This window comes from Falco punctatus, assembly GCF_963210335.1.
Source record: "Falco punctatus genome assembly, contig: scaffold_22, whole genome shotgun sequence".
NCBI lineage: Eukaryota > Metazoa > Chordata > Aves > Falconiformes > Falconidae > Falco > Falco punctatus.
Window position 1 is genome coordinate 25,623 of NW_027660223.1, and position 21,644 is coordinate 47,266.

Genomic DNA, 21,644 nt, shown 5'->3' on the forward strand with positions numbered 1-21,644 from the left:
TGAGATGGGCAATCGCTGACTTTTGGAGTCGGCTGGTGACAAAATGTTCCAAACACACCCCATGCACAACTCCACCGGGGAAGGTGCCAGAAAGGAGTTCTCCTGGTAGTTCTTACACTGCCCCGGTAGCCAGCTGAAAGGCACCACAAAGGTGGTTCTACCCAATTTCTGGGCTGAGATGGGGAACCGCTGAATTTTGGACTCGGCTTGAGACGAAATGTTCCAAACACACCCCATGCACAACTCCCCCGGGGAAGGTGCCAGAAAGGAGTTCTGTTGGTAGTTCTTACACTGCCCTGGTCGCCAGCCGAAAGGCACCACAAAAGTTGTTCTACCTGCTTTGTGGGCTGAGATGGGGAACTGCTGAATTTTGGACTCGGCTGGAGAAAAAATGTTCCAAAAACACCCCATGCACAATTCCACCGGGGAAGGTGCCAGAAAGGAGTTCTGTTGGTAGTGACGTGCGGAATTAGACTCTATAACTCGAAAGTTATAAAGTAGGTATGTTTATTGCGCGCAGATGCACGGGGGATCGCTCCTCCACAAGCGTGCATGCCCGAAGTGACGAACCATCCCACATTTATACAATGAAACAAATGAATATTCAATTAACACCTATACATATTTGTTACCTAAACCCCGCTTTGTATGTTAATTAGCTTATCAGTCCGTGTGCTGGAATATGGTGGTCTTGCAGGTTTGTAGGTGATACATGTTCTTGTGACCATCTGATCTTCTCCAGCAAGGAGACTTAGCACTCCCTCCCTCTAGATAGCATTGGAATATCTCTCATCCTTTTCTCATTCTCTTTTAAATAGCCCCTTTGTTAGAGGAAGAAGGGCAGGCGTCTCCCCGTCTCCCCTTTGTTAGAGGAAGAGGGGCAGGCGTCTCCTCAAAACTGTAGTTGTCTCCTCAAGGCTGTGTGCCTGTGTGACCAGACACAGCACCCATGACCAGTCACCATACCCACATTCCTTGAGCAGACATATACAATCACAGTTGGTGTCCACTGTCCCCATTTCACACTATTTCTCTATATCAATCCCCCCTTTTCTATCAAACTAAGTAAATTCTTTTACTTAAGCAGTCTTCCCGAATGATATAAAGCATCATACATAAGTGTTACCCTTTTAAACATTCTCCAAACCCACAAATATAACATAATGGTTAGTGTATTAAGGAAATTCCTAAACTGATCAATAAGATCACAATGGGGTGTACCATAGTGTTAAGAATTGATTCATCTTTTCCACCTGGCCACTCGATTGTGGTCGGTACGGGGTACGTAATTGCCAATCTATTCCTAGATGGTGGCTGATCTGTTGCACTATTCTGGACACAAAATGTGGTCCTCTATCCGAGGACATTACCGCTGGGACTCCAAACCTAGGTATTATCTCTTGGAGCAGTATTTTGGTCACTTCCCGGGCTTTAGCAGTTCTGCATGGGAAGGCTTCTGGCCAACCTGAAAAGGTATCTGTTAGTACCAATAAATATCGATACCCCCTTTTTCAAGGAAGTTCCGAGAAATCGGATCTGCCAATGTTGCCCTGGAACATTTCCTCTACTAATGTTCCCTAGTTTTATTTTATTTGCTGTATTGGGATTATTGCGTAAACACATTTCACATTGCTGAGTCACCTGTTTTATTACAGTATACACAGGTTTCGCCCTATCAATTTCTGATTTAGACTTTTATATAAAGTATCAGCTCCCCAATGTGTCTTATTAATAATAGTGCTGTGGTCCATATTAAATTGGATGGTACCACTATATGACCATCCCTTAAATAAGTCCACTTACTTAATTTTATTTTATCATTCATGTCCTGAATTACCTTTAAGTTTTCTTTAGAATAGTTTGGCTCTTGATCTGTACTTACAGTTTGGATTTTATCATCTGGTATTAAGGATAATCCCTCATTTCCTACCTCCTCTGTTACACATCTGGCCTCATGGTCGGCCAGGCGGTTTCCAATTTCCAAATCAGTGCCTCAGAATGGGCCATTCCTCACATCAAGGTCTGGCATGGCACATGTCCCCACCGCTCAGCGCCTACTGGGTTGCAGCCAACAGCGGAGCTCAAGATCCTTCTTGGTGGCAAACACAGAGGCCAACCCAGTCTTGCCCTTGATTGTGGTAGGAGGCACCTGACCAACCTTATTCCTTGTACTTCGTTGTCAATGCAGTTTCATCTGCACATCCCATAACAAGTCACTGTCACGGCAAAACACACAGATTTACATTAGTAGAACTACTACAGAGTGTATTTTATCTCAGTTTTTATGCCAATACCCCCCCCAGCCCTGCTGACCAAGGGGTATTGTTTTACCTGAACTAGACAGGCCTTCCCTTATCATTTTTACTGTAACAGGTAAAGCATTTTTTTTTGCCTTACCTGGAATTTATTTCCAGATTTACCTGGTTAAAAATTTCTTTTACTTCAGGGAGGTCCTCTTTTCCACTTTTCTGTTGAATTAAAGATAAGCTCAAGATTTCAATCACTTGATCATTTTAAACTTTTGGTTTCATTTCTCCTTTTTTAAATGTCTAGATGTTCTAATAAATCTCATCCCAACAAAGATTTTGGTGAATTTGGCATTCTTATTTGTTTTCTTAGTTTGTACTTTAAAGGTTTCAGGATGTTTTTCCTGGTGGCCAGCAGCTCCCACGACTCTAACAAATTTATTTATTTATTTATTTTTTTACTGAAGTTTAACAAATAAGTTGGTTTTGTATTCACTAAAATTCCACCTCATACCCATTCCCTGCCCTACCGGTCCTGTTGTACTGCAAATGCTGCAGCAATCGGGGTGACATTGTCAGGTCCTTCTGCTCAATCGTCAGCAACAGCAACACCCTCCTCCCCACCATCGGAAGGGTTCGGGGAAGGAGATGCTCTTCCTGCTCTGCAGGTTACACAAGCCTGCCTCTGCTACAGCACTTCTGTTTTAACTCTTTCTTACCCTGAATGCAAATCTGCTACTTGTTGCTTTAAGTCTGTGTTCTTATTTATCGTGCCTTCGCAGGCAAACAGCAAACACCCTGCCGTGCGTCCAGCATGATTCAGTCGCACCTTCGAGGGGGTACGGGGGTTTGTACAAACTCACCCCGATACTTTAACACTTTCACAAGGTCTTTGATTCTCCACCCACCCCCGCCTCAGGTTTTACATACATCAGTACAAGTTTATATCTTACAACGTGTTTCATTCTGGTTGCTCCACAGAAGGAACCGCAACCTGAGCTTTTTAACACAAAAATTTCAACAAGAACATCTTTCTAGTTTAGGTCTCAGGTTTTTTCCCATCCTTTTCTAGAGCCATAATCAAAGATCAGGTGATGTTAATCCCGCACTCTTTCTAGTGCTAGTACCATAGGATCCCGAGGGGGTACTAATCCACAGTCCTTTTGCCACTCAGGTTTGTCCTGGAGGACGAAGAACATGTCTGCATATGATACTTCGTCTCATTTTCCTCTCTCCTCAGAAACATTAATTGCAGGAGAGTGTTATAATCTAACATTCCTCCTTCCTGAGGCCATTTCGCATCACTCCCCAATTTATACAAAGGCCACCACTGATTACAATATTTAATCAATTTCCTTCTATTTTCGGTACCACCATGTCCTACGATATCACTCCAATGTTTTAATATACAACCCAAGGGCGATTTTTCACAGGGCTTACTCCTTCCATTTCCCATTTTACAATTTTAATTACTTTGTTTTTCTCCGGCCGCCTTAGCCACCCAAGGTCGGAAACGCGGATAGAGCTCCTTAATCGTATTGCACTCAAACGCGTGTCTCAAGCACTCTTGCACTCACACTCAGTCAAAATAATTAAGCTATACACGGAAAATCAAAATGCGCATCTCAATCACACCATTCACACTCTCCGGGCAGCCCGCAGTCACACAAGCAGTATATTATACGGTACCGTGCACTTATGTACAACTTTTAGGAACACTGACAGTTCACAAACTATGCATTTCAATGAACAATTGCCAAAAAACAAACAACAAACAAAAAACCACATTTTTCCTGGTCTTAAGCAGAGTGTTAAGTTTTCCGCTATTTGCCACGAATTACCAGAATATTATTATTTTTCAACATACATTTCATAACTCCAAGTTTTGAACATGTAACAAGACAACACATAGAACAAACAAGACACAGAGCGCTATTTCAGTTGTTACATTCTAGGAATTCCCCAATTCTTAAGACAACCCAATGGAAGTTTTTAGCTTCCCCCTTTTTTCCTACGCAAAAGTTTCCCTTTTACTTTTGCTAAGAGGTCCCTCTTGTTCCTGTGAGATTCCGCCTTATTCCATCCCGCCCCCCGCTTTCCGTCACGAGGCCTCCGGGCTTTTAGGAATGGCAGTAACCTCGGGTTTGCTCGATCTGCCCTCAAGATCGCTAGCGGCCACCCCTTGGTCAGCAAACCCCCTCCCACGGTACCTTTCCTCCTGGGGACTACACTGCGCGCCGGACGTCTCCGTGCGTCTCACCAGCCGCCCCGTTTCTAAACATACCGTTTTATCCGCGGATCCAGGGGTTCTCTTCTGCTCCCGGGTGAACAGCTGAGAAGAGGAGGCTCCTCCGAGGAAATCTCCCGGGGCGCGCCTAGGAGCGTCCGCTCCACAGCTGGTCCCTCAGCCGAGCAGAAATCCTCCTGCCTGGCTCGCCAAAACTGACGTGCGGAATTAGACTCTATAACTCGAAAGTTATAAAGTAGGCATGTTTATTGCGCGCAGATGCACGGGGGATCGCTCCTCCACAAGCGTGCATGCCCGAAGTGACGAACCATCCCACATTTATACAATGAAACAAATGAATATTCAATTAACGCCTATACATATTCGTTACCTAAACCCCGCTTCGTATGTTAATTAGCCTATCAGTCCGTTTCCTGGAATGTGGTGGTCTTGCAGGTTTGTAGGTGATACATGTTCTTGTGACCATCTGATCTTCTCCAGCAAGGAGACTTAGCACTCCCTCCCTCTAGATAGCATTGGAATATCTCTCATCCTTTTCTCATTCTCTTTTAAATAGCCCCTTTGTTAGAGAAAGAAGGGCAGGCGTCTCCGTCTCCCCTTTATTAGAGGAAGAGGGGCAGGCGTCTCCTCAAAACTGTAGTTGTCTCCTCAGAGCTGTGTGCCTATGTGACCAGACACCGCACCCATGACCAGTCACCATACCCACATTCCTTGAGCAGACATATACAATCACGATCGATGTCCACTGTCCCCATTTCACACTATTTCTCCATATCACTCAGATGGGAAAAGTGTGTGCTTGTAGAATGGTAGTGCATTTTTGTCCGTGGGGCACAAAAACAAGGGCTTATTGGAACCCTGCAGTTACGGGTCTGAACGTTAAAGCTTGATCTAAAAAAAAAAAAAAAAAAAAAAAAAAAAGAGTTAATAGAATAGTGATTTGAATTAAAAAAAAAAAGGGAAAAGGGGGTGGGGGGGAGACACGGACATGACAGACACCAGAATACAGTAATATTATCCAGAAATCCTGCGTCTTTGCATCTCACGTACATTCTCATTGTTTCTTCACTCCTTTCCTGTTTGCATAGGTGAAATGGACCAGCACTTCATCGGGCAAGTTGTTTCTCTTCCCTTCCTCCTGAAGGGGAGGCAACTCCCTGGTACTCTTGGACTTCTTTGTTTCAGCAATACCTTGATGGAGCAGATAGAGATAAGGAGCATTAGATGCAGGAGCTGGAGCAGTATCAGAAAACTGAAGCCTATAAAGTCTTTAGCAGGAAAGCACAGGACAGACAAAAAGGCGAATCACACAGACAAGGTATTGAATGGGACAAAAAGATGGGCCTGGAACAACACAAGATTCCCAGCTGGTTGTGCAGACTGACGCTCGTTTACAGCCTTTGATGTAAAGGCTTGTTAAAACGTGGATGCTCATTTCAGGGAGCTCATCTGTGGGTGTGAAATAGAACATTTTTCTTCCGGCAAATCCTAGTTTCATAAATAGGACATACAGCAACCTACACCAGAAATAATAATTGTCATTATTTTGTCACAGCAGTGACCAAACCATTGTTAATTGTTCTCCATTGTTCTGGTATTGCTTGTTAAAGAAAATGTGTTTTGAATTCAGAAATTTAAAGTGCTAAAGCAGCTAAAGTGGCAGAACCAGGCCCTGTCCCTAGTGTAGCCCTAATCCAAGCCTGGTTTAACACCCAGTCCAGTTGATCAGTGGGAGAACAGAGAAACAACAGATGATCAACTGTGCACAAAGGTGCTCGCAGAAACACAGGTGTTTTGAGAAAAAAAATCAGTATATGTGAATAGGAATTGCTTGTTCAAAGACTAAGTGTGCTTGAAGGAGTGTGTGAGTTAAAGCAGGCAGAAAGATCACGATCCGAGGAGGAGCTTGGAACCGAGGCAGAGACTGGAAGCAAATAGATGAATCAACAGGGACAGGGTCAGGTGATGGATTTGCAGAACGGACAAGACCAAAGGAAACTTCTAAAAACCTTGGGCGCTGACAAAATAATGATTTGATAAGTGTGTATAAGCTGTGCTGTATCCCTTTGCTCTCTGCCACTCTCTGGGGCGGTGGCCCAGCTCTGAGTGGCGATTAAAGCAAACCTAGTGGTACCCACGTCTGTGTAAATTTCTCCCGTAACACTATATGTGAAGCATATGATGAAGTGCTGGTAATCCACCGGTGTTGTGACTGTTGACTGATGTCCCATGTTAGAATAAATACAAGTACAATGGCTAACAGGCCTCACATGCATGAAGAACATGAGAACGGTGGTGCTGGGTCAATGGGTCTGTGCTTTTCTCTAGTGCTCTCCTTGCTACCACCTCGCACTCAGCTGGCATGTTCACGGGCACAGCCAGGACCAGCCCAGCCTCTTGTTTTCCAGGGAGCTGATCACCACACAAATGGGGAACAGACAGTAGACAAGACGTAGTTCTTCATCTTCTTTCCATTGTTTTGCTAGAGAACCTAAAGTTTGATATACCTTATTTTGTTCATATTTACATTGGCACTTCAGTGGGTCCAGACTAAATGGCAACTCTCTACCTGACTGCTGCAAAAATTGGTTTGAGCCCTCGGTTAGTAACCAGCCGTTGGTTAACTTTGTCTTTGAAATACAGCAACCTATGGTGGAATAGGAAACTGAGACAGTTAGGGACATCGGTTGTATTTACTCGAAGGAGGTGGAAAATTTTCTAGGGAAATTTTTTAATAGCGTTAGCATAAAAATCCTGTACGTGGCACATGAGCGACTGCTCTAGGCAAATGGCTTTTTAGAATTAGAAGCCATCCCTGCCTTAAGTGACACATTTAGAAAAATGTGTCACTATGTGAATAATAAGCTCACACAGCAAAGCTGCAGCTACCTGATAGCACAGTATTTTTCCTGGTTTGGAGGATTTTTTTATTCATCTAAAACTTTCCAACGGTCGTCACTGCTAGTTTACTCCCTGTATGACAAATGACAATATGTATGACAAATAAGTAGTAAATGAAGGTGTTTTCATACAATGGAACGATCTGCGTGCTTGCATATTTTTAACAGCTGTTGCAAAGAGGTACTTGAAACCCTGAAGAGCTTTTGCTTTTTATACTACTGAAAACCATGCTACACAGCTTTTTGCAAATTTCCAGTTTGGAGAATTGCCGAGTAATTGTTCATTTGTTTCCATGAAAGAAAAAAACCCCAACACATCTTCCTTTAGAGGCAATATTTTGCTGCAGATTTTAGATCTATCTTTTCTATTTCATCTACCTCTTCTCCAGCTCAGAAAGGTCTACTTCTTTAGAAATTCTTTTCATTTGATATGTCAGAACATCTCTGTGTATTAGTGAAAAAGGAACTGGACCTGCCCTTTGTCTCACTAAATTCTCATTTTCATAATACATGCAGTTTTCCTTTACTTATTAAAGAAAATTACCAAATCCCATAGAGCTGCCTGGGATCATGGATCAATCTGAATATGCGTGGCCCAGCATTACTTTTTGCAACTGATCTAAAATTCTGTGCCAAATTCTATCATAACCCAGGAATGGAAATAATAGGGATGACGTACTTTGCATATCTTCTCTGCAGGTTGTTATGACCCACTGCAAGTAAATAAGAAAAAATACAGGTAGTGGACATTTCTAAATAAACCTCTGACATCTGAAGAAGTCATTTTAATATCAGATTTATTCTCACCATACTTTCTGCATGGAAGACCAGAAGAATCTATGCTTTTAATACAATTTGTGCAGGAAAGCATTGGCAAACACACTAGAGTACTTGTAATGTTTGTTCCTACATCAAACATGCCGAGGTGAGGCTTAAAAGCCCACCAGTGAATTCACATCTGCCGCAGTGCTGTTAGTAAAAGCTGTAATTATCCGTATTTTTTTGAGAATGCTTAAAATGAAAACACAACCTAACTCTCAGTTATACAACAGTGTAGCACAGCAAAGACGTTATCATCTAATTTTTTCATCATAAGATGTGGGTGCATAACCAGGAAGAACACTAACAGTTATTTCTCAGTAAACCTTTACAGCATAAAACCATTTAGTGGGGCAGTGCAAATCAGAACATACTCTGACTTTAACATGAAAGAACACTTCTGCTGTATAGGTAGACAAAAAAATAGACTTAGTGGGATATTTTCATTCTCACAGTGCTGTTTCCTCTCCTGCTGTTGTCAGTAACCTAGCTACCCAGTGATTTTTGTGGGACGTTAGGGTTAGCATAGATGTTAGGTTAGCTTTAGATGCTTTACATATTAGAGATGCATTCCTCGTGATTCTGCTCCACGCACAAGAAAAAGCCCGGTTTGCCTTTGCCTGGAGTGGGACTCAGTATGTTTTCAGACAGTTTTCTGCAAGGATACAAACACTGCCCCACTATCGCTCACAATGCTCCGGCCACAGTCCTAGCACAGATCACCATTCCCCCTGGCCCCACAGTGTATCGATACATTGATGGCATCCTCAGCGGGGCAGAAGGGCCAGAAAGCATTACAGGTGCAATGAAAACCGTTTGGGCAACACTAATCAAGTTGGGACTGGAAGTCCCAGAGTCAAAGTGCCAAGGGCCAGCACGAGAAGTTAAATTCCAAGGAGTCTGGTGGGTTGCAGGAGCTGCCTCTCTTCCACCAGAGTCACTGGAAAAGAAAGAATCTGGGCACAATCCATCCAGTACGCTGGAACTACAACAAGTTCAAGGGACTGTGAAGTCCTGGCGTAACCATAGTCCTGCCTTTTCTGTCATCGCTCGTCCCTGGTAGAATTTGTTATAAAAGGGAAAATCATGGCAGTGGACATCTCATCAGCTCTGTGGTACCGTCAAGTTCCCCTTCCTGCAGGAGCATAACAGAGCCTGGCCGCGGGGTCTCCACTCCGCTCCAGCCCCCGTTACTCCTGTCAGCACGTGCTGAGGTTGCAGGCTGCGTTGCTTAGGGAGCCGTGGCAACACACATTTAGGATGGTGAATGCCGGCCATCCTGAAAGCGACAGCTGTCTTTTACCCTAAAAAGCTTCCTGTAATACTATGCTTCTCTGAGGTCCCAGTTTTCTCGAATTGCCCCCACCCCAAAGCAATTTCCCCACAGGGTCCCTAAGCAAGGCAGCAGAGGAGCGGCTCTCTCAAACTCCCTCCCAGCCCTGCCCTGGCTGAAAGAAGGCAGAAAGAAGCCTTCAAATGAGGAAAGTTCTGGCTGCAAGAGAATACAAGCTGACCAGGTCTTGGGATCCACTGACATCAACAGAAATTTAGGTGAAAACTCCCCCTTGACATGAAACTCAACTCCCAAACTGAAAAACAGTTGTGATGGGAAACTATGGTGTGGGTGGGAAATCAGCACTGAGGGCAGGAAAGCATCAGCAGGATGGGAAACCATTGAGATGGGAAGTTGTTCTGTCATGAAAAGTCAAACTGTCACAACGCTGGCTGACCCAGGTGCTGGCGGAATGATCGCCATGGAGATGGAACCCCAGAACACTGTTTGCCCCAACAAACGCCACGCTGGCCAACTGCCACGGCATAGAGCAGCACGCTCCTCGTGGTGCTCCTGCCCTCCGGGTAACCCCCAACCAGCTGTGCCGGCCAGCATCTCACCCCATCACCCCCCTTCACTTCTGCCAACAGAGAGGTTCCCCCTCCAGCTGCCGACGACATCAGAGGTGCCCGGCACAAGCTTCACCACCCTGACCATGCCGCCACTGGTCACTGCTGGTGTGCTGCCCTCTGTCCCGGGGCTGCTGATCACCGTTTGGCCTTCCCAGCTCCACACTGTCACCCACCAGCCCGCCCAGGCAACCTGGCAGGGGGTGCAGGGGCCCCTGGGGGACTCGGGGCAGGTCGTGCAGCTGCCACACGTGCTGCAGCTCCCCAGCGCTGTGCGGCTGCCCCCTCTGCCTGCTCCTTGTCCCCCTGCCTATGGCCAGGGACAGCAAGTGGTGATGGGGACACTTGTGCCCCACCAGCCAGTGGGGCTGGGACCATGGGACGTGGGCCAGGGGCAGCCCCTCTACCCTACGCGCTGCACATCCCTGCCCATGCTGGGCCCCTGCCACCCCAACACCCTGCGGCTCAGCACTGCGTGCAGGTCCCCCCTGTGCTCAGCACCCATCCTGGCAGCGCCCAGAAGCTGTTGGAGGCCTTTAACAACGACGTGGTGGCCAGTGAGGATGGCATCCCTGCTGCCACCCCCTGCCAGCCCGCCCGGGATATGCTCTCTGGCAGAAGCAGGACCAAGCACCAAGGTGAGGTCTGCAGGGTGGCAGAGCCCATAGGGGGTGACCTGCACCAAGGAAGGCTTGCATCACCCTGGGTGTGGCTTGGCTTCGTTTGCTTTTTCAGAAGTGGTGACCACCCTGGCAAGCCCGGAGAACCTCCTGGACCTGCCCGAGCTGGGGCCAGATGCCTTCAACGAGGCCTCTCCTGAGCTGGCAGAGGACAATCTGCAGTTTCAGGATGAGCATTCGGCCACCATGGACAGCAGTGACCTGCTCACCTGGCTCTACAGCATCCTGGAGCTCCCTGAAGTTTTCAGCGGCTCCTGCTTGACCACCCTCCTCAACAAGCTCCCGGAGCTCTCAGAGTACGTGGCAAAGGGTGGCTGCTCTAAGGAGCAATCGCTGGTGGCAGGGCTGGGGGACAGCAAGGACACTGACTGTGGTGTCCCTGATGTCCCTGTCTTGACCACCACCCTCAACAGGATCCCTGACCTCTTGGAGTGCATGATGGAGGGCGACTGTCCCAAGGACCAAGTGGTGGCTGCAATGCAGGAGGACACCAACCCCTCCTGGCAGAGGGTGGCAACATCCCCCTTGCTGGACACCAAAGGCAAGCAGGGTGGGCTGGCAGCGGTCTTCCCCACCCGGCTGCCAGAGAGTCCCATGGAGCCCTCTCAGGAGGGTCCTATGGACACTTCAGAGGAGAGCCCCTTGAAGGGATGCCCAGAGGGTCCCCACCAGGGTCTCCCAGAGAGTCCTCAGCAGATCCTGCTGAAGAGACCCCTGGCCAGCCCCCCGACTGCATCATCCGCCCTGCATGGCCAAACTGGTAGAGGAGGTGCTGCGGAGGCAGCCCCGGGTCATTTTGACCCGCTTGCCACCACCACCGGGCATCTCCTCCTGCCGGGTGTGCCCAGATCAGGCAAGGCTGCTGGCAAACAGGCCAAGCGCCCCACATTGGCTGACACCCTCAGGATGCCAGAGACGTCCCCACAGGGCAGCATGCCACCCAAGAAGAGGAAGAAGATGGTGGTGTGCCCGGTGGCAAAAAGCTCCAAAACCCTCTGGGAGGGGAAGCCACACAGGGATGCCACGGCGGTGGGCTGTAGCGGGGAGCAGGGGGGCAGCAGCAAGCAGAGGGCATCCAATAGCGACTATGTGCCCACCAAGCGAGCCAGAACCCTGAGGAACACCAGGAGACAAAGTGCTCCACACTGCCCCAGTCACCGTTGATATATTGATAAAGAAGGTGTGGAGCTGGAGCACAGATCCCTCTGACGTGTGACCTGCACCCACCCACTGCAACCCCAGCCCTCTACCAGATCTGTCTTTCTTCATTCATGAAAGGCTTGATGTTCCTTGCACAGTGCCTCTGCCTGCGGTCATTCACGCAGCGGGAGATGAGGGTTAATGCAGCCCCTGCCACATGCAGAGATCTGACCCTCCACCTTCCCCTCTGTCGAGCTGACACCTCCACCAAGCTGACCCACTCTCTAGAGTATTTACAAATGGAGGGACTCTCATCAAGGGAGGCAGCCTTGGCAGGGGTGATAAAGACCAGGTAGTGAAAAGAGCACCGTTATCTAAGTTGCGCAGGAAGAAGACTTCCAATGAGGAAAGTTCTGGCTGCAAGAGAACACAAGCTGATCAGGTCTTGGGATCCACTGACACCAACAGAAAATGAGTTTAAAATAGTACAAAGATAATTGTGGTAGTGGGAGATAGTGACCTCTAACTGAAATAGTTCTGCCCCAAAGAGGCCAAAATCCCGCTTGGGGAGCATGCGTAGTCCGTAAAACACTTCAGCAGTGCTACTGAGGATGCGTACGCGTTTGCATTAGAAGCGAGAAACCAGTCACCAAATCTGCGTATGACACATGACCATGCAACGTGTGGCGCTCTGAGAAAGGCCCCGAACCCCTTCTCAGTGTTCCAATTGGACCAAAAAACTTTGCACGCACTTTTTAATCGCTGCCCCCAAAGCGATTTCCCCACAGGGTCAGTAAGCAAGGGGGTGGCGGAGTGGCTCTCTCAGACCCCCTGCCAGCCCTGCCCTGGGTGCCGGTGCCTTCGGCCCTGCCCCAGCAGACGTTGCTGCGCTGATGGAGGGGCTCCCTCCCTCTCCACTGCATTTGCAAAGGGAATTGGCTGGCTCACCCTTTGCTGCCCACGCAGCCAGCCCTCACCTTTAGCTGCTGTCATTCCCAGGGGCGCCGGCTCTCTCCCAGCACCCTCACACCTTCTCCCTGCAACACCGCGAGAGAAGCGTTCACCAGGCACACGGGTGCCGGCACTGCCCTGCGCAGCTGGGCACCCCAGAGTGGCACTGCCTGACTGCCTCCCTCACCAAGCACCTCCACCTCCACAGTCTCAAGCTCCATCCCTTTAGACGGAAAGGGGGTCACTTTACTGAGAAGTAACCGTCCCTCATGAGGAACAGTCTCTTCAGGAAGCAAAATACTTTAATAGCACTTAGAAACAAAGCCGGGGCATTTGGGGGGCCACCTCATCACTACTCCAAACAATGTGACCTTCGTGGAGAAAAACTGAAGAGCTAGACAGTTTCCAGAGGACAGCAAAACCTGACCTGCTGAGAGCTCAGGACAGTGCACCTCATGTTCTTCTTCACGCCTGGTGCACATTTGACAAGCTGCGAGATGATGGTAATTTACTTCCTTCAGAGAGGACAGCAAGACACTGTTGCCAAGTCAGCTTAGGTTTTTTGTTTTTTTTCTGGTTGGCCAAGCAAAGAAACAGAGGCAGTTTCGAAGTGCGCAGAAGCACAGCTGCAGACATAATTCCTGCTGTCACGCAGGCAGCAGGAGTGAACTTCATCCCTTTGGGTCCTTTTGAGAACACCAAGCACCCAGATGGTGCTGAAGGATGTTTTTTTACATAGGGGACCCTCGGAGAGAATCAGACATGTCCAGTTTTATTCCCTGGGAAAATGCCCTGACACTGCCCTGCCCCTCAGGTGGCATAGGACAATTAAACGTATTAGTAAGCATGGGCTGATTCCTGGCCCACCATGATTCGAACAGCAGCCCACAAATCCCTCAACTAGTTTTGTTCTGCCTGTACTTACGACAGTTACATTGCTCTATGTTGTGGGGGAAAGCAGATCACACAGCTTGCCCCTTTGATGCGCAGGGCTGTGTTTCAAAGGACTACGACAAGCCCAGAAGAGCACAGCACAGTACGGCTTACGAATCAAGTCAATATTGCATCACAAACCATAATGCATGTGTCTGTCCGAGAAAACGGGGTTTATGTAGGCACGTGGGAAGTGGGTCTCCTGCTCAAAACCCAGCAAATCCTGTTTCGAAAAGTTCATATACTGAAACGATAAGGCAACATACTTCTGGATTTCTCTCTAAATCCCCACGGAGATGTAATTCCCTCACTGCCATCTGAAATGGTACAGCTTGAGGCACTTTTCATGTAAAGCCAAGAAAGCTCAACTCAGAAGGCAAAGATCCTTAAGGGAACGGATCATCTGTAACTACAAGACACCTTCCCTCCCACTGAAACATAGCAACAGAGTTAAAAGCAGGTTTTAAATTCCAAGTGGAAACACTCAAAGTTTGAAAAGTACAGGACATTCTCTTCCTAGCACAAAATAATCAACTTTTTCCCACTTCTCTGCAAACCTTAACCCCAGTGCTTTGTATTTTTCTCGCTACAGCACAGAAAGCCAGTACCCACAGTTGCACAAGGACTTCCACTGCCAGTGTGCAAAGCATTGAGGAGTCTGGGCTCAGTCTTGGCAGTACAGGAGTGATCCACCTCAAATGCACTGCACAGCCTGCATCTGGAGTATCACAGGTCAATAGCTAATCACTGCTTTTCCTCCCAGTGACAATAAAAACAGAAAAAAATAAAATCTCCTTACTTCCACGGCTCTTCTTTACAGGCTAGAGGTTTATGGAAGCGATGACCCATTTCACCCAACATACAAGACACCTTTTGAACAATTTTCAGAGCTGTCCAAAACCCCCCAGATCTTATACAACAATCAGTCCAAAGAAAGTACAGAGGTCTCTGCGCTACTGGACACATGCAGGAACACTGGTGTTTACTGGACACCTTTGTAAAGGGAAAAGGCATTACACCAGCGTACCAGACCCTTGCCCAAAAGACTTTTCAAACCACCTGTTTGTTGACGCAGTCACTGCACTTCAACCCTTCCACCCATGACAACATCCTCTCAGGGGGCAGACTTGCCTGCTCTTGATCACAGAATCAGTCAGCAGAGTTCAGATTGAACCAAGCTAAAAACCGGGCCCAATCTCTACGTTCATGCTTGGGGTACACGGCTCCTATCACAGGGCACACACGGCGGTCCCACCTGAGTTATGTATCTGAAGTTGCATTTCCCATGGGTCAAATATTCCTCTTCAGATCTGCCTTGAAACTGAGGGCTCATGGTCAGCGAGAGAAGAGAGTTCCTTGCCTCCTGTGCAGTCAGGTCACGTTCCCCTGCTAAAAGCAGCCTGCTCAGGCCTCCCATTTGTGTACAATCTGTTAAAAGAATAAAACCAAGTCTGAAGGTTATTCATTTGCTTCCTGAAACATCCTACCACTTGCAGCATCCAGCCCGCAGAAGACGACTTCTGACATAGCAACTTCTCCAAGCAACCTGCTATAAAAGGCAGGTCAACAGAATCACCAACAGCCAGGTCTGTACCCTCAGAGAGAGACTTTCAAAGCGCTTTGGAGGATTGCACTGGATCTGTGTGCTTTAGACCCCACTGCATGGATTTACTATTTCACTGGCAAAGGTTTTATGTACCACATGTGAACATCTTCAAAACACCTACTGTGATGATCTCATGCATAAACAGACACAATGATTCTCTAATATCACACAGGAAGAGCTCAATGGATGCTCCTACCAAGGCAGTGGCTCCCTTCTGTAGCCACTGAACAAGCAAAAGGATGGATCAGAACGACATTATCAAGCTCTGAAGCAAAATTTCTGTCTCCCTTTAGCTGTAATTTAGAGCTTCATTGAGTGCTGAAGAGTGTCAGCCTGACAGCTCTGAAGTGTGAAGCGCTTGATCCTCTGTGCCAGAACCGCACCGGCACTGGCCACACAAGCTGCCTGCGTACTCACAGGGTCAGGGTCAGGGTCCGGGTCCGGGTCAGGGTCTTTACTGCCCTGCCACCGTAACATAGAAGTGAGGAAAGTAAAATGGAGATAGAAGTGTTCTTTCTCCACATAGTTGATGCTGGCAGCTTCTTGCCTCCAGCATTCCTGCACCTCAGGAGCTTGGGAAATGACAACAAATGTGAAACTTCCTGATAATAATTTGCCTGACACACCACAGTGTAGCACTTTCGTATGCCCACACCACACTTCTGGCTCCCAGCTGCTCTCCTGTGCTTCCCTGTAGCTATCTGGGAGGTACCTTTTCCATCTCCTCAGATCTGGCCAGCTGAAGAACACCCAACTCATGGCTCTAACATTCTTCCCCTTCCTCTCAACATCTTCCTGGTGGTCTCAGCTTTCTGCCCTCCAGATTAGGGGTCTATCATAACAGGACAAGGATAGCACTGTTGGTTTTTTTTTTTTTTTCTGTAAGGAAGCCAAATACTTAGAACTCTTTATTAAAATATAAAAATTAAGAGGAAGGGAAAAGCCAAAATGACAGCCAAGTGGAAGTTTCATTTGGTGCTCAAACTACCTGAATACTTATGCTGCAGCTGCAGCTGAGAGCTGGCCCTTAGATGGCTGATCAGGATAAAGCCCCAAATCCTGCCACTAAGGTTTCAAATTACAAAAAAACATCATCTAAGGGAAGGCAAAATGGATAAACACAAACATTGCCGTATGTTTACAGGACCTTCACAGCACAATGGTTCTCTTATGGCACTGAGAACTTAGCAGTAGGAAGAATTACAAAGGTCAAGTGCTATTTATAAGCAATGTACCCTTAAATCAACACTAGTGACAGAAGAGCCAAGCACTTGACTTGCAGAACGGCAGATGATTCGTGACTTTCTCCACAGCTTCTACTACTGATGAAGCTTACAACCACCTCACCATTTGGGAACGACATCCGTTGCTAGTGTTGCTCTGGGTGGAAACTCAGCAGGTTGGCATGTTCATTCCTTCAGAGCCAGAAGGAATTTGTCATTACAGGAATTCTCATGCCACTGAACTGGCAGCAAGGTACACAAGCCTCTTAATCCCTTTTTATACTTTTACACTTGTGCCATAAAACCATTCCCCACTCTCCATCTCGCCACCTCTCCAAGCAGAAAAGTCCCATCTGCCACACACTTGTCACAAACTACACAGGATAATGACACAGGTTTCAAATACATCAGAAAGTATCAAATCAGAAACTTTAAAACATAAAAGAAAATTAAAAAAAGGTGGCAGTGGGACATTATTTTCTACCTTGACTGTTAGGTTCACAAGCTGCTAGTAGTTAACATTAATGGCTCACTATTTCACGGTCATGACGGCAACAGTTCTGCAATGTGCGGATACCAGCGAGAGAATTCCTGCCTTGCACGAGTTCAGGTGCTCCACCTATACCTCTTCACAGATTTGAACTTTTTTTTATTATTTTTTTTTAAATGCTTATCAGGGTAGGATCTGCCTACCAAGACCAGATTTTAAGTGAAATTACATTATGCTCCTCTTGATTTAAATACAGCAAGATAGCTCCACTGCTACATTCAGCCACAAGAACGTAAACACCTCCAGCTTCATAGACACCCATACAATTTTTTTTGTAAGGAACAAATGACTAAACATGGAACAACACTATGAGAAAGCAAAAGAATGCACACAATCAGCATTTCCCTATTTGGACCAAAAAAAGAAAATCTCTAACAGCAGATAAGTCTAAATTAAAAATCAGCCACATCCAGATCCCAAATGGGGGAGGGGTTATTGTATGCCACAGACCTGGACTTGACTGTTGAAGGAAATCACACACTAAGGAAGATTTGAGTGGTTCTGCAGAAGTTTAACTAGAGCCTTGGCAACTTCACTTGGGACATGAAAGGTACGTGCGCTATAGTATCACCCACAATAAAGGAAACTAGCTCGTAGTTTGAGTTCAACACCACATCCGCAAACAAAATGAGGCTGCTACATTTGAGGAACACTGATGGAAACCTCACCTGCCATCCCAAAGTTATGCTACGGCATTTCTTCCCTTTCTGCCATTTTCCTCAGCCTTGGTACATCTTTTGCAGAATCTGAAGCAAGGGCTTCTTCCTGTTTCTAACAGTGAATGTCTGGGTATCGCATGTTGGTTTCTTGTGCGGCGCCAATAAGACCCAACACTTGCCTTCATAAATGCATCCGTACACTAGGGAAGAAAAGGAAAATTACCAGTCTCGACATTGTACTGCCCACAGGGCAACAGAGCGCCCCACTCATAAGCGGATTTAAGACAGTAAATAACCCTCAAATATCTTGATAAACAAGCACAGTTTAATCACGTCCTTTTAAACTGACCACCGACAGAATCTAACAAGAAGACACATTAAGGGAAGCAGAGCTGTAGTTAAAAAAGTGGGGCTTCTCTTTCCTCTCCTGAGGGTTTACCACCAAGAGCAGGCTCAAATTCTGAACCTGCAAACTGCTCCCCCACGCTTCTATGCTTACTCTGGGAAAGAAAGACAGCTGTTTGAATTCTTTTGCAGGTACAGTCTTTCTTTACTTTTGAGTTGGAATGAAATGAAAAGCTGCCATCAGTCCCACTCATGGCACAGAGACACACCTATGTTCCATGCACATGCCTGCACAGAAACGCACACGGAGGAAAACCATCCCTTGGGTCTCAAATACAGAAACAGCACTGAAAACCTTGACTTCTGAGAGTCCCTGCAGCGTTCTCCCAGGTCAATACACAGCACGTTTGTGGCAGGATCACCACTGCATGCGCGTCACTTGCTTTCATTTCCATCTTCATCTCTAACCTGGCACTTGCCACCTCCAGACTGCAGCATGCATAAAAGCAATTCTGTTTACTAGAAGCACAGCACCATGTGAACCTTCTGCATGAAGTCCGGTATTTAAAGAAATTGCTATAAAGAATAAAAAACTGCCGGCACCGCAGACCCACATACACGCTGTGTTTTCTGAACAGGGACGATATATGAAACCTGCAAACTAAGGACTGCAACGCCTCGCTCCTTGCCCCTCTTCTTTTGCCCTCAGGCTGGCGCAGGAGCTCCTTTCACCAGAGCAGGCACACCACAGACACAGTCTCACCGAGGGGAAGGGTGGGGAGGGGATAAGGGCAGAGGGAGAAAGGAAAGACCCACAGAAGCAGCTTTGCCGCCCACTGCCAAAGTCACAGCCTGCTCATCCTGTCCCCTCGCCCTGTCTGTGCTGGTCTGTGCCTCTGTCCCCCTTCCCGCCCCTCCGCTCCTCTCCCTGTCCCTCTCTCCTGCTGCTGACCCTGCATCCCTCGGGCACCCCCCTGCCCCTCTGTCTCTGTCCCGCTCCAACCCTCTGCCTGCTCCTCCCCAGTCCCTGTCCTTTCTCCATCCCTGCCCAGCCCCTCCCGCTCCTCCTGCCCCTCTGGATGCCTCCTGTCCCTCTCCGGCCACCCCTCTGCCTTGACCCACCTCTCCCTGTTGCTCGGTGCCTCTCTCCCCCTCGTCCCTGCCCCACGGGGGCTCCAGGGCCTGGGCCTGTGCTCAAGCAGCCCAGGGCAGTGGCTGTGGGGCCTGCAGGGCCAGGGCTGGGGGTTGGTGTCTCCCCACAGGGCCCGACTGCAGGGCAGGGGCACCCCGGGGCCTTCTGGGAGGTGTGCCCCGGGGCATGCTGGGAGCTGTAGGCCCGGGACTTCTGGCAGCCATGTTGTTCCCAGGGCATGCTGGGAGCTGTAGGCCCGGGACTTCTGGCAGCCAGGTTGTTCCCAGGGCATGCTGGGAGCTGTAGGCCCGGGGCCATCCCACAGCCATGTTGTTCCCAGGGCATGCTGGGAGCTGTAGGCCTGGGGCTGCTGGCAGCCATGTTGTTCCCAGGGCATGCTGGGAGCTGTAGGCCCGGGCCCATCCCACAGCCAGGTTGTTCCCAGGGCATGCTGGGAGCTGTAGGCCCGGGGCTACCCACAGCCAGGTTGTTCCCAGGGCATGCTGGGAGCTGTAGGCCCGGGCCCATCCCACAGCCAGGTTGTTCCCAGGGCATGCTGGGAGCTGTAGGCCCGGGGCCATCCCACAGCCATGTTGTTCCCAGGGCATGCTGGGAGCTGTAGGCCCGGGCCCATCCCACAGCCAGGTTGTTCCCAGGGCATGCTGGGAGCTGTAGGCCCGGGGCTACCCACAGCCAGGTTGTTCCCAGGGCATGCTGGGAGCTGTAGGCCCGGGCCCATCCCACAGCCAGGTTGTTCCCAGGGCATGCTGGGAGCTGTAGGCCCGGGGCCATCCCACAGCCAGGTTGTTCCCAGGGCATGCTGGGAGCTGTAGGCCCGGGGCTGCTGGCAGCCAGGTTGTTCCCAGGGCATGCTGGGAGCTGTAGGCCCGGGGCTGCTGGCAGCCAGGTTGTTCCCAGGGCATGCTGGGAGCTGTAGGCCCGGGGCCATCCCACAGCCAGGTTGTTCCCGGGGCATGCTGGGAGCTGTAGGCCTGGGGCTGCTGGCAGCCATGTTGTTCCCAGGGCATGCTGGGAGCTGTAGGCCCGGGGCTGCTGGCAGCCAGGTTGTTCCCAGGGCATGCTGGGAGCTGTAGGCCCGGGGCTGCTGGCAGCCATGTTGTTCCCAGGGCATGCTGGGAGCTGCTGTTGCCCACCCTCAGCCTCCTGGCAGCCATGTTGGTCTGGGCAGGCACAGCCTGTGCTGGGGCTGTGTCCCAGCTGAGGGGGGCCTGTGGCCGGCCGTGGGGCAAGGGAGGCCCTTAGGCCAGCGCAGGGATGTCTGCTGCCTGCTGGCTGCCTGGGGGTGCGGTGGGGAGGCTCCAACCCCCCGGTGTGCCAGGCCCCTGGGGCAGCTGGAGTCAGGCCCGGCCGGGGCAGCCCTGGGGGTGAGCCGAGAGCTAAGGAGGGAAAGAGGTGCCGGCAGGTGCCCTGGGCACAGGCACCAGGCACCCCGACTCGCAGAGCCCCCTGCAGCCGCCCCGGCGTTCGTAGTTCCTGCAGGAATAGGGCTAGCGTGTTTTGCTGCTGGCTCCGGCAGGGCCCTGGCTACACCTGCCCTGCTGAGGGACTGGCAATATGCAGCTGCCTGGGAGAGTCACCAGCTGGAGTATGAGTGCTCAAGCCTTGTTTCCCTTGCTGGAAAACACTCCATTTTTAAATACAGCCTCTCAGCGGTGAGATCCAGGCAGTCGGGATTGCTTCCATTAGGGAGCAGCCTGCTGACTCGAGGCTGCTGCCTTCAGCGGCAGAGCTGGGCGCTTCTCCTCGCTGATGGGATGAAGCTATAAAGAATCACTAGGAGAGGCTGCAACTAAAGCAATGATTAACTCAACCTATTGAATAAGCTCAGTAAGAGGTGGCAAGCTTTCTGAGGCACCTGGGCTATACCAATAGACAAGGGAAGTGGGTTAACGGTGTGTTGCCATCAAAACCATATAGGACAGAGAAGAAATGAAGTTCTGTAACAACAAGTAGAGTGCAGGTGCCCCAGGAAGGTTCAGCTGAAGTTCACCAAGTTGTTGACCACTAACGATCTCTAAAGACCCCAAGAAAGGCCCCCAGGATCAACGTGACATACCCAAGTGCCTTATGCATATGTAAATAATTTTGAGGAAGTAGGTAGTACAAAGTACATCTTCCCATCTGAACATGCTCAGAAAAGACCCTGAGGGGCTGGATATCAAAGAGTGGAGCGTGTTGATGGGTCGTAGTTTGGGTTTTTTCCTTCCCACACAAAATTCCATTTTGTTTTGTGGGTAAGCAAAACTGCATATTGCAATGTGTTTCCTTGACTGGTAGTTTTTTCATAAC

The 21,644-nt window shown here is 48.9% G+C and overlaps 1 long non-coding RNA gene across 1 annotated transcript; it reads right to left on the bottom strand.

Moving 5' to 3' along the window:
- Positions 1–794: 794 nt before the first annotated feature.
- Positions 795–19,489, bottom strand: LOC308057543. Its single transcript, XR_013925322.1, has 6 exons — positions 19,325–19,489; positions 17,867–18,057; positions 15,075–15,247; positions 1,772–5,685; positions 943–1,033; positions 795–911 (listed from the first exon to the last, which is right to left on the bottom strand). It is a non-coding gene; the product is annotated as an uncharacterized lncRNA (long non-coding RNA).
- Positions 19,490–21,644: the final 2,155 nt, after the last annotated feature.